Source organism: Lissotriton vulgaris, chromosome 7 (genome assembly GCF_964263255.1).
Source record: "Lissotriton vulgaris chromosome 7, aLisVul1.2, whole genome shotgun sequence".
Taxonomy (NCBI): Eukaryota; Metazoa; Chordata; class Amphibia; order Caudata; family Salamandridae; genus Lissotriton; species Lissotriton vulgaris.
The window spans coordinates 1309816625-1309829842 of record NC_141695.1 but is presented as its reverse complement, the minus strand read 5'-3'; positions in this window follow the sequence as shown (position 1 = coordinate 1309829842).

The window sequence follows — 13218 nt, the reverse complement described above, 5'->3', positions numbered from 1 at the left end:
CAGATTAGGAAGCAGATTGAGGTTCGTTCTTGTTGGTTTGTGGCATGTTTTTTGGAAATGCTTGATATCAACAAATGCAAGATAGAGGAATTGTCTTTTGTGAAATAATGAGGTTCCAGTAGTGAAATTGTATGCTTGTACATAGGACCTGTGCTGTGTTTCTTAAATGTGATGCGAAAAACGATTTTGGGGCAAATGAACGTTTTTTACATTTTTGAGAAGGAATAAATAGTGTAGATGAGGTGAGGCTTGTCCAGGGGTGTAGATGAGGTGAAGCCTGTCCAGGGGTGCAGATGAGGTGAAGCCTGTTCAGGGTTGCAGATGAGATGAGGCTTGTATAGGGGTGCAGAGGAGGCGAGGCATGTTTTCAAGAGTGTAGTGGGAGAGAAGCCTGTCCAGGGGTGCAAAGGAGGTGAGGCCTGTGTCTAAGAATGCAGTGGGGGAAAGGCTTCATGAAGTACAGTCCACTGCATTCTTAGACACAGTCCTCACCACCTCTGCTCCCCTGGACAGGCCTCACCTCCTCTGTGCTTCTGGACAGGCCTCACCTCTCTTTTTTTACTTCCTCTTACACCCTCTCTCAAACTTACTCTCTCTCGCCCTTTTACAGACTCTCTCTGTTTAAGTCTCTTTTACATCCTCTTCCCTTCTAACACCCTCTCTCTTTTACACCCGGTTACACCCTTTTTCTGATTTACTCTTTTTCTCCCTTTCTTTGACTTACTCCCTCACCCTCTTACATCCTTTCTCTGTCTTACAACATATTATACACTCTCTCTGTCTTACTCCTTCTCTATGTTTTACTCCCTCTTTGTCTGACTCTGTCTGTCTCTTTGTGTTACTCCGTCTAGCTGTTTTTCTCTGTCTAACTCCTAGTTATGTTGTTGCTGTGATATAAACTTAGATATGTTGTAAACTAGTATTTACATTGTTTGCTTATTGTCATCCCTTTGTTGTTTGCTAATAGTGGTCTATAATGTGTTATTATTTTCTTTACCACAGATTGAAATCAACAATTCCAATAGTAAGGAAATATGCCTTCAAGGCAGAGGAGAAGGAAAGATGCCATACGGAAAAAATCAAAAACAGCAACGGAATTAAAGCACTCCCCTATAACAAGTACTTCAAAAAACACAAAAAACGCTCCTTGTAAGACAACTAAGTCTTTTTTTCGGAACATATGTAGAGCAAAAAAAAATGTTAACGAGAATGTGAATATACAGAAGGAGAGAGCAAATTTGAAAAGGAAGGAGAGGCCCCCCAAAAGTGTTACTACTGGACCAGGAGAGAACAGTATGTATAGTAATAGAAGGCAAAACCAATTTAGGGACATTCGTAGACGAATGTTTCGCAATAGGGTCGTTTTAAATTGGTTAAAAAATATGAAGAAAGGTAAACAGAGAGCTGCTTTCTACAAGAAAAAGAAAAGTGTGGAGAAGATTGTTGATCAGGCTTTCGAAGTTAAGAAAAAATTATTTATTTTAGTAATCAATAGAATTAGGATACTTAAAAAGGCAATTGATGTTTTCAAATCGAACAGTAGATGGAAAAGAATAATTAATCGGACTAATTTTTGTGAAGTATTTTCTGGAGAATGGATGCATAGTTCAAGTTCTGAGCCATTTTTTAATGAGGAGAGTTACTTCCAGGAGAATGATTTGGTGCATGCAGTTGACACCAGTGGTCGTGCATATGAGGTGAAAGATGGTTGTCTGATGGAAAAAGAGAAACTTGTGTCTAGAGATGCAGAAGAGGTGTTAGCTGATGAAGTTTTAGGGAAACATACTAAGGGTCCAGTGTACACATGGAAGTGTAGTAGTATTTGTAGTGTGCGACAGGAGTCAATCGATTTGCTTTGTAATTTCTTACGTACATATAGTAAGAAAAGTGTAAAACAGAAAATGAAGATGTTGCAAGAGTTAGATCCTTGCAGAGTGAGAGAAAACACAGGTTTGCATGGGCATTCACTGGCTTGTCTTTCTAGAAAAGTATATCAGATTGTTTTTCATCATTTTAGGATGTTAGCAGTGCATCATAATAAAGTGAGGAAATTAGTGAGAAAGTTGTATTATGCAAAAAGTCCAGCACTTAAGCTTAAACAGTTAAACAGCGCTCTTTTACATGGATCAGAATTAATTGTGAAGAGCATTTGTGAAGAAATTGAGTTTTGTTATTTTGGGGACAAAGAGGACAGTGTAGAAATGGATATAGTAATAGATGGTAATGTGGAAGATAATGTACAGATTTTAAGTACAGAAAAGTTTGACGAGGAAATTACCAAGTTTAAGGTGAAATCAAGTGAAAGGCCTAATTATACTTGTGTGTGTTGTCGACGAACTCATTATAAGATTCAGACTAGGTTAGTTGATTTATATGCAAAAAGTGAAATGGAAAACAATAGTGAATGGATGGATTTTGTAACTTATTTGTTGGTGGAGAATTCTTTTGATTTGAGTTCTGATCAGCGTATTTGTAATTATTGTTTTAAAAAATTAAATGAAAACAGAATGCCTGCTAGAGCTGTTCATAATAATCTTCAGTTGGTAGATATTCCTATTGAATTGATGGATTTAAATACTTATGAATCTATTTTGATTCAATGTGTCCATCCTTTTCAGGCTATTGTTCGCATGGAGCCTAAGATAGGGAAATTGCCTCCTTCAGATTTACAAAGAGGATTAAACGGAAGAGTTGTTTATTTGCCTCTAGATGTCAAGAAAAATATTGATACAATTGGTGGAGAAAGAGTAGAAGAGGATCCTCTGGTTATTCTAGTTAATGGGGTTCCGACAAAGAGTAAGAAAATCTGGCAAGATTTAGTGGATGTTAGGAAAGTCAAAAAGGCAACGTTGTATTTGGTCAAAAACAATGAGTACTACAAACATGTATGTGTTGGAGCAGAGGAAACAGCTGCAGAAGAAGACAGCGATTGTTCAGTCGGCCAAATTTAAAAAGTTGATGTGTCTAGAAGTGAAGAAATATATGAACATTATACTGTTCATCCTTTGCATTCCAAAGAAGTAATGGGCAATGCAACTGACTTGTTTCAAATGAAAGCAGCAAAAGGAAGTCTCATTAGTGTATGGGAAGAAAGTTTGGAAGTTTGTTGTTTTCCACAGTTATTTCCAACAGGTCGAGGTGGACGATATGATGATCGACCAGTTCAAATTCCTGCAGCTGAATACCGGACTTTAAGATTATATGCTGAAGATCCAAGGTTTCGTCAATGCATTCCGTATTTGTTTCATCTACTGTATGAAAGTGACATGTCTGGGCTTTCTTATGCAGTTAATCATATACTGAAAAGTGGAGCACATCTGCAAAATGTTTCGGCAAAGGACTTTATGGAGAAAGTCAATCTGCAAGACAGTATTTTGGAATCTCAGCTAATCAATCTCATGGCATGTCAGCGTGGTACAAACGAGTATTGGTTCCGTCGTCATGGGGAATTGAAATGTATGCTGAGAAACTTAGGAACTCCTACATGGTTCCTCACTCTTAGCTGTGCTGAGTATGCATGGGACGACTTACTTCAATTTCTACGAGAGGCAAATGGAAACATACAAAATATAGAATTCAAAACACCTGGAGAACTGTGTTCTTTGGATCCAGTGAATGTATGCAGATATTTCAATCATAGATTTGAAGCTATGATGTCTTTTATTACCAACAAAAAAATCCTCCCCTTGGAGAGGTTTTGGATTTCTTTTGGAGGAAGGAGTATGAAGCGAGAGGTGCTCCTCACATACATATGTTGTTATGGATTAAAGATGCACCCACATCTGGAACTGATTCCGAGGACACAGTGATGAGTTTCATTGAATAGTATTCAACATGTGCTGTTCCAAAAACTACTGAAGAAAACGCTTTCAATCCCATCATTGTGGAAAGTACTGTCGTTGAAAATTCAGAAACAAGGACAAGTTCTACACAAAATGTCGTTTCGCTTTTCCACGACCAGTGATTTCTAAAGGAAGAGTAAATAATTTGATGTCTTTTCTGCGACATACTGTGATGAGGAAATCACCAAAAAATACATACAATTTAAAAAGAAACGAAGAGTCCAAGTATATTAATGACTACAACCCAGTGATTTTGTCCATGTGGAATGCTAACATGGATATTCAGTTCGTTGCTGGCAACTCTATTGCTGTGGCTCGATATGTGACGTCTTACATCACAAAAAAAGAAAAGACAGAACTGAAGGAAAAGTGGGAGGACATTTCACATGAAAAGAGTATAAGTAAAAAATTATACAGCTTCAGTCTGAAGATATTGTCGCATCGAGAAATTGGAGCATATGAATGTTCTGATCGGTTATCATCAGCAAGTCTCTATGCCAAATCTAGAACAATCATTTGGGTGAGTCTAGGTCGTGCTGCAACATGAAACCGAGTTTTGAAATCTGTACAAGAAATTGAGTATTTGGCGGAGAAAGAACCAAACAGTACAGATATTTTGAAGACAAACATGTTGGATACATACTATCCAAATAGAAGGACTCACCTTGAGAACACTTGTTTGTATGAAGTTATGCAAAACTATAGTTATAAGAGGAACATCACAGAAGATATCAATAATGGAAAATATGCTGTCATAGGGTATGAATGATGTCTAGTGAAGCAGAGAAAATGCCATTTGATTAATCATCAAAATTGAGTTACGAATCTCCAGAGAAAAGAGAATTTTACTATTTAGCACTTTTGCAACTCTTTAAGCAGTGGCGTACAGAAGAGGAACTACTTGGAGATTTTCTCTGTTACGAAGATTCTTTTAATGCAACCAAGGATACCATAGAATGTCCTGTTTTTCCAAATTATCTGCAAATGTTGAACAAAGAAATAGAGCAAGAAGCCACAATTGTTGAAGAGATTGCTAGAGACAGTTCTCAAGACAGTCAGAGTTCTACTTCATTGAGTCAGGATCCACTAGGAGGACCAATTATCCAAAATGAAGCTGCCTCTGCCATGGATGAGGTGGAAAGAGCTATGGAACAAGCTCAAGAGGATGTAGTTAACTTAGAAGAGTTGGTAAAGCAACTAAACGTTGAGCAGAAAAAGATATATGACGAAGTCACAGAACAGATTGAACATGGATTCAGACATGAGAAAAAAGAGTGCTCATGTACATCATTTAAGCCTGTCCGACTGTACGTAAGTGGAGAAGCGGGAACAGGAAAAAGTTTTCTGATTAAAGCAATTGCAACTTATCTGCAGAAAAGGACTGAATCACCGCTGTCTTGTGTTGTAACTGCTCCAACTGGACTGGCAGCACATAACATTAAAGGGATTACTCTACATCGTTTAATGATACTGCCAGTTGAGCATGATAATAAATTGCATTACAACAAGCTATCTGGAGATGCATGTTCTGAAGTTTCCAGAGTCCTGAAGAACATGAAACTTCTTATCATTGATGAGGTAAGCATGGTCTCAAATCTAATGCTTGCTTTTGTGCATTTGAGAATGCAAGAAATTCTTCCAACAGAGTATGATGTGTTATTTGGAGGGAAACACATGATTGTTTTTTGGAGATCTACTGCAGTTGACTCCAGTAAAAGGACAACCAGTGTTTAAAATGCTCACGCATGAAGATACCAGGAAGTCCCTTGGAAGCATTGGAAACATTAATATATGGTTACATTTCAAATATGCAGAACTGCTTCAAAATATGCGACAGGCAAAGGATGAAGATTATAAAAATATTCTACAAGATGTAAGAATCGGAAAAGTAAGTGAGCACAGGAAAGAAGCTTTACATGCACGATTAATTTCAAATTTGTATCCAAATGAAAACATTCTTCCAGAGAATATTTTTAAGAAAATTACTGAGAACAAATCTGGGATATGTTTGATGCCAACTCTGTAAGAATGTTCCATCTTCAACAACAAAATGTTAAAGTTAGAAAATGAAGAGATTGTGAAACTGGAAGCAATAGATAAAATAGAGCATATGGGAGCAACAATTATTTTGTCAGAAAATTTGAAATCAAAATTGGATTAATTAGAGAAGAGTATATCTAAAACAGCTGGTTTTGAAAGGACTCTGAATGTGTGTTTAAATTGTCGTATCATTTTGAGAAGGAATTTAAATGTTGAAAGAGGTCTGGTAAATGGAGCAATGGGTCATGTTGTTGATTTTGTGAATTATAGAAATAGAGATGGAATTGAATTTTTAAAAATGAAATTTGATGGCATTGAGCAAGTACAACAAATCAGTCGTTGTTCTGCTAGATTTTTGCTTGTAAAAGACTTATATGTTCGCTGAAAACAGTTTCCTGTTTGTTTGGCATATGCGGTGACAATTCATAAATCTCAAGGTTTAAGTGTAGATAGTGCTTTGGTGAATATTGAAAGTTCTGTGTTTAAAGAGGGTATGGCGTATGTGGCATTATCACGAGTCAGAACTTTATCAGGATTGTACTTGATTAAGTGTGATGAGACAAAGATTTGTGCAGATGTAGATTGTGTTAAAGAATACAATAGGTTAAGAAGAGAGTATGCTCCACATTTGCGTCAATATCCTCTGTTTGAAAAACGTGTTGTAGGCCGAAAAAGAAGAAATGAGAATAATTGCAGTGAGGTAGTAGCAAAAAGACAAAAAGTAGATGAAAATGTAAATGTAAACAGAAAGAAAAAGGATTCTGATGAAGATGTTGTTGGATTTCAGTTTGAAAACAGTTCTGGTGTCAACTGCTATGCTAATGTAGTGGTTAATGTTGTTTTTTTAATTCAAACTTTACAAGAACAGATTGTTGAAAATCGGGATCAAAGATTCTGCGGTTTATTGAATTCTGTGTTTGAGAAATGTAGCAGTGATAGAGCAAAAATAGAAAGTGTTACAGAAATTCAAAATCTTTTAGACATATGTTCTGGTCAAAAAAAAAATTCACAGAACATTCAGCAGGATTGTCAGGAATTTTTAATGTATATGTTTGGTGTTTTGGAAGATGAAGGTGTAGATGTAGAAAATCTTTTTAGCCTTTCTTATCAATGGCAGCATGACTGCGACAATTGTAGTTTATCAAGTACTACTAAAATAGACACTGAAAGATTTATATATTTAACTTTACCAGACTGCAAATCAGTGTCATTTAATAATCTAGTTAAAGCAGCTGATCATAATATGGTGTGTACCCAATGTAAGTGTCCAATGCTGCCCACATTATTTATACAAACTTATGGTCAGTATGTCATTTTAGTGTTCCAAAGATGTAGACTTGTTGGAACTAAATTGACAACTTGTATTAAAAATCTCGTGGCTTCTCAGTTATCAATTTCAGGAAGAACCTTTGCAACTGTAGCTATTATTTATCATGACGGTCCTTCGACAACATCAGGGCATTATACAGCTTATTTAAAATGTCGAAAAGGTTGGACTTACTGCAATGATACTCATTTGACTTACAAACAACGTTTGCCTTTTGACTTAAACAATTCTTACCTAGTGTTTTTAGAACCAAAATTTAAGTAAAGGTAATTGGCCTATGAAGACAGGAGCAGTTAATAAAAGTTAGTCTACTGTTTAAAATTATATTGTGAGTAAAAGTGATCAACATAATATAAAAAATCCAGTTCTCATATAGGTACTGTAAGTGGATTTCATAGTAAATGATATCAGTATTATAGGAAATGTTGAACATGAGTGATCCAAAGAGGGGAATAAGAATAATTAAACATTGTGAAAATGTTGTATGAGTTTTTCTTTCAGAACATCGGGTAAACAGTAATTTCAGAGTTTGATTTCAGAAATTTAAAAACATACTGATATATCTGACACTATTTGGCCGTAGGAAAGGTGAAGGAATGAGCAAAAAGTCATGACTTAACACAAGGAGGAAATGAAAACGTTGAGAATTATTTCAGATGTTCTTAGAGCTTTTTTTATAGAAAGTCGATGAAATGGAAATTTTAAAGAACAGCAGAGTATTTTCCAACGAAAAGGACTTTCACGATCTACTATTTGGCCTCAAGGAAAAGTAAGTGAATGAAAGATTAGTGTACATATATGATTTGTAAGTTTATATGGGTTTTTTTTCCCGCTGTCATATGATGAATAGTTTGAACTCACTGTTTTTAGTGAAATTCAATATATTCTGAGAACAGCAAAAAAAAACAAGTTATTCTATAGTTTGTATTGTGTAATTTATATTGTATTCCCATTGTCTCACACTCACTTTACTTTTTCCACCTTTTTTCAGCTCTCTTTACTCATTCACACTGCTTTTCTCTCACTCTGTTTCATCGCTGTTCCTGTACTCCACTTATTTCACAACCCCTCAATCCCATTTCAACTGTCTGCATCCCCTCTCTCCCTTGCACCACTTTTCAGCTTTCAGTCTGCCTACTTTACTTCCTTTTTCCGTCTTTTCCTTCTTTGCTCTTTTACTAATTCCTCTTTACTCACTCACCTCTTTTGTCGCACTCTGTCACTATAACTCACCCATTCTCCCTCACTTATCTTTCTTTGCTTCTTTTTTTTGTCCTCTTTTTTCGTTCACTACCTCTATGTCCTCAGTCCCTCACTCTCCTTTTGTTATGCTCACTTGTGTTTATCTACCTTCTATCATTTCTCTTACAACAACTTCACTGCTCTTCTCTCATCATTCTTCACCCCCAGTTCTTTTACTCTGGTTCTATTACTACCCTGCATTTCCTATCTTTCAGTGTCCTTCTCTTTAATTTTATCACTGAATCAGATTCTCTCAGTACCACTGCTTTAGTCATCTTCCCCTCTCTTTCCTTCTTTTTCTCCTTTACTCATTTTTCTTTCCTCACTCATTGTACTCCACTTCACTCAGTCCTTCCCTTAGTCCCTCTGTGTACTTACTTCCTCACTCCTTTTCCCTCAATCCTTTTATATTATCCTCACTCCCTTCATCCCTTCATTCTGTGACTCTCCTTCACTCACTCTCAGTCATCTTCCATTCCTCTTTCTTGTAAATGGATCCTGAATCAGACTCCTTTCCCTCTCACTCATTCCCCTTTTACTCACTCCTCTTTCCTGATTTAGTTTTGGTAACTCACATTCTTTTAGTATCTTACTTACGTTCAGTTCATTTCTCTCTTCTTCTCTTCCTCTCTGTCACTAAATTTATCGGCCTTACTCTTAGTAATTTGCTCTCCTTCTATTTCTTTTTCCCTCTTTTTGTCCTTCTACATTACTTTATTTCCCTTTCTGTATCCTTCACTCTTGCTTTATTTCTTAGTACACTTTTATGATTTTTTACCTCTTGACCTGTCTCTTCTATTTTAAAATATATATTTTACTAATTATACCTTATTTTTCTTCTGTCTTTCACAGATACAAAGTGTAGAAAAAATATGTAATTAAGTTTACATTAATTATATGGTAAGTGTGACTAAAAAAATGTAGTTTGTCATCACCCTTTGCTTTAACCTCATTACTTTTCTCTCACCCTACCTCCCCCCTGTTTCCTTACTCTGCTTCCCTCACGTATTCTTATCCTCCATGTTTACTTCCCTTTCCCTTACTTTCCTACCACATTCAACTTCTTTCAGTCCCCCTGCTCACCCACACTCCCTCACTTACCTTTCTTTTGTGGTTCACTCAGTCCCTTTCTGTCACTCCTTCCTTTACTCTCTCTGTTCTTTCTCTCTGTCACTCCCCATGTCTTTCCTTTTCTCGTTACTTCCTCTAACGCCTTTTCCCTGTCTTACTATCTATTACACAGTCCCTCTGTGTTCCTCCCTCTAGCTATCTTTCTCTTAACACCACTCTCTCCGTCCCTTTTCCTCATGCTCACTCCTTCATTATTTTTTTTGTATTTTTTTTGGGTCCGCTAACGGGACGCGCCCAGGTACGCGCACAGGGGCGCGCAAAAATTCCGCGCTTACTGGTGAGCGCACCGGTACACGCACCGGGAGTGCTCCAAGGGCAAAACATTTTTAAAAAACAAAAAATATGAATATACATAAAAAAATAGTATAATATAAATATACAATATAGGACTAATTAAAAAAAAATATTACATTTCATAGCATTAGAAATTTGCTATTAAAAACCTTTGAAATTCACTGAAGAAACCATAGGTTTCACACCAGTTATAGTTAGGAATTAGCATTTAAAAATCCTATGAAATTCACTGAAAAAACCATAGGTTTCACACCAGTTATAGTTATGAATTAGCATTTAAAAAACCTTTGAAATTCACTGTAAAAATCATAGGTTTTTCACCAGTTATAGTTAGGAATTAGCATTTAAAAAACCTATTAAATTTACTGAAAAAACCATAGGTTTCGCACCAGTTATAGTTAGCTGGAAATTTTACTGACATAAAACCATTGAAATTCCTACGTTATAGTTAGTTGGACTCACTATAACTTGCGCGCCTGCAATGCACTGCTGATGACGTCACATATTACATCACTCATGACATGGTCAGTGACATCACTCATGACATCACTGATAACACCATCCTTGTGACAGACTGACAGACCTCCTTTCAGTGTAATGTAACCCTTGAAACACATATTCAAAAATAGAAACTAACATTTTCAAAAAAAGGAGATACCCATACCAATAACAACAACCACTTCAGTAATTCCACCATCTATATACACATCCACTCATTCAGCAACAGTTCTTTATAGTCACTCATACATATACTCACTCATCATATGTAGTGATACACATATACATCCTGTTACACACCGACAGTCATCCAAAAGTTACTCACACACATACTCACACATGCAAATAAACTATTGAATATCCATGTATTTGCATATACAGCTATACACACACTGCCACCTTACTTCTAAGGAAACTTACACATACTTACTCTCTTAAACAATCACTTATAGAAACACATACTTATTTAAACAAGAACTCTTTCAATCTCCCACTCTCACATATACTCACTTATATACATCAATACTCACATATACTAGATTAAAACATATGTAGTTACTGATAAAGACACTAGTGAGACAGTCATTCACTCACTAACACACACATATACACACTCATCCACCCATACAGTCCTGCATATATGCTGTCTTCAAAACACATACAAACAGTGAGTCAGTCACCAACCCATGCAGCCACTTATACACAAAGTGAAACACTGATACATATATTTAAATATTTTAAATGTACTCGTTAATATATGTATTCACTAAGATACACTTTATAAGCCAGTTAACCAATCAATATTTTATTAAAAATAAACATCCATTTACACACTTATTTAAACGTTTATTCTTCCATCGACCTTTACAAATACATATATAAAACACATTTATTTTTCAGAAAGACACACATTCGCGCCAACCCATCAGCATTGAGAAAAAGTCAGATTGAGCTTTTTTCGCCACCCCAACATCACATTGCTTATAACAATTTAAATCATTCAGTTGCTGGAAAGCTTCTTCCATGTATAATTCTCTAGGCCAGAGAACGACGTTGCCGCCTTTGTCAGACTGCCTATCATGTTGCCATCTTGTTGAATCTTTTTGACCAGTTTATAATACTCATTGTTGCACCTCTGATAGTGCTGCTTAGTTTTCAATGTTTTTGCATACAATGTCCTAACCTCCTTGGTAGTTGCATCGTGAAAAATGTCAATATTGTCATAAGGCATTCGAGGCATATATGTGGAACGCAGTTTAAATTTAGTCAGTCTACCCTTGTTGGTAATCGGTTCCTCCTGTGTATTTTGTCAAAGCCTCCATGTCCTGCATTAAAGGAACATCATTCACAGCAAGCCCCATTGTAGTTGGCGTCACATCAGATCTCACAGCGGTGTTACGTGGCTTACTGTTGATAAAATGCTTCTGCAACTTTAACTTGCGTGTAAATTTAAAAAGATCTATTCTTGTGTTAGCATAGTTAAAGTCACTCGGTGGGCTGAAAGATAAGCCCATCGACAAAGTTCGAATCTCCGAATCAGTAAGAACAGTACTTGTGAGATTAATCACAGATAAACCATTATCAGGTGTAATAGACAAATTGCTTACTTCTTTTTGTTGTTGTTCCAGCGCCTGTTGTAATTCCTTTTCTTTGGTTTTGCGCCTTGTATTACATTCTCGTCGCTTTCTGTTTGCACCTTTGCTTGTGGCAAAACTCTGGGGCGCAACGTATCCCTTATGTCCTGGCGAATACAGTCTAGTTCTTGAGCCAGGGTATACCGGGTAAACCCCAACCGTGGCACACCTCTTGATGCATCAGACTCAGACCCGCTATCCATGTTAGAGCTCAATTCTGTGATGGTTGAGGTGTCAGGAGATTATGCTCTTGATGGTGCAGCAACTATTGAGGCATTGGGGGTAATATGAGGTTTAGCAGCTTTTATTGCGTCATACTTGCATGCGAATGTAAAAATACGCCCCTCCATGTAATCTGTCTTATCACGCTGGAACTTGTATGTTTTCCTTTTCCTGATTACATCTTCCTCCTTCTGCACTCTCAACAGCATTTCTTCTTTACATTTTTTACAGTCTGAAATAATATCCATGTTGTCTGCACTCATGCTGTCAATTTCTGCATTCACGTCATCTATTTGTGGTTGAATTTGAATGCGGTCGCTTTCCGCATAACGCACCAGAATCTCCACAAGTCGTCGGGACGAGTCCAGGTTGCATTCTGCCCACTCCCTGGGTATGATGGTCGGCAATAGGACCATGTGACCACTGGGACTTTTAATCACTAAACCAACTCACCTGTGATCAAGGCGCATGGCGCCGAAACGCATAGGGAGATAAGAGTTGTTAAAAAGCTGCCACATGATCAGACCAAATAAATTGTCAGTGTGTAAGGATGCCGAAGCTGTGGGCTCTACTTTGCTTTCTGTTGGAAATATTTCAGGATCTCCATTCCTGTTTGTGATCCCGCCCCTGCAGCGTTGGAGGCCCCCGGTAGAATGGAACAATGTGAGGAATGTTTATGGAGGGGGCATGACGCGCTCGAATCACGCCGGTCACAGGACTTCCATGAGTATTTGGCGTGAACACTGAGAAAGGGAGATGAAGGAGGGGTTCCTTCCTTCTGGCAGACTTCGTATTTTCACTCGCATACACGGATTTTTGAGACTTTGGCAGCAAAGTGCACTTGCTATTGATTTTTCCACTCTGCATCAAGCGGTAACATGGACATTGGCGAATGTGGATAGCTATTACAGCAATAACATTACAAAAAACGAGCCATGCTGCCAAATCTGAATAATGGTGCATTCTGGGTATGGTGGTCCGCAACCAG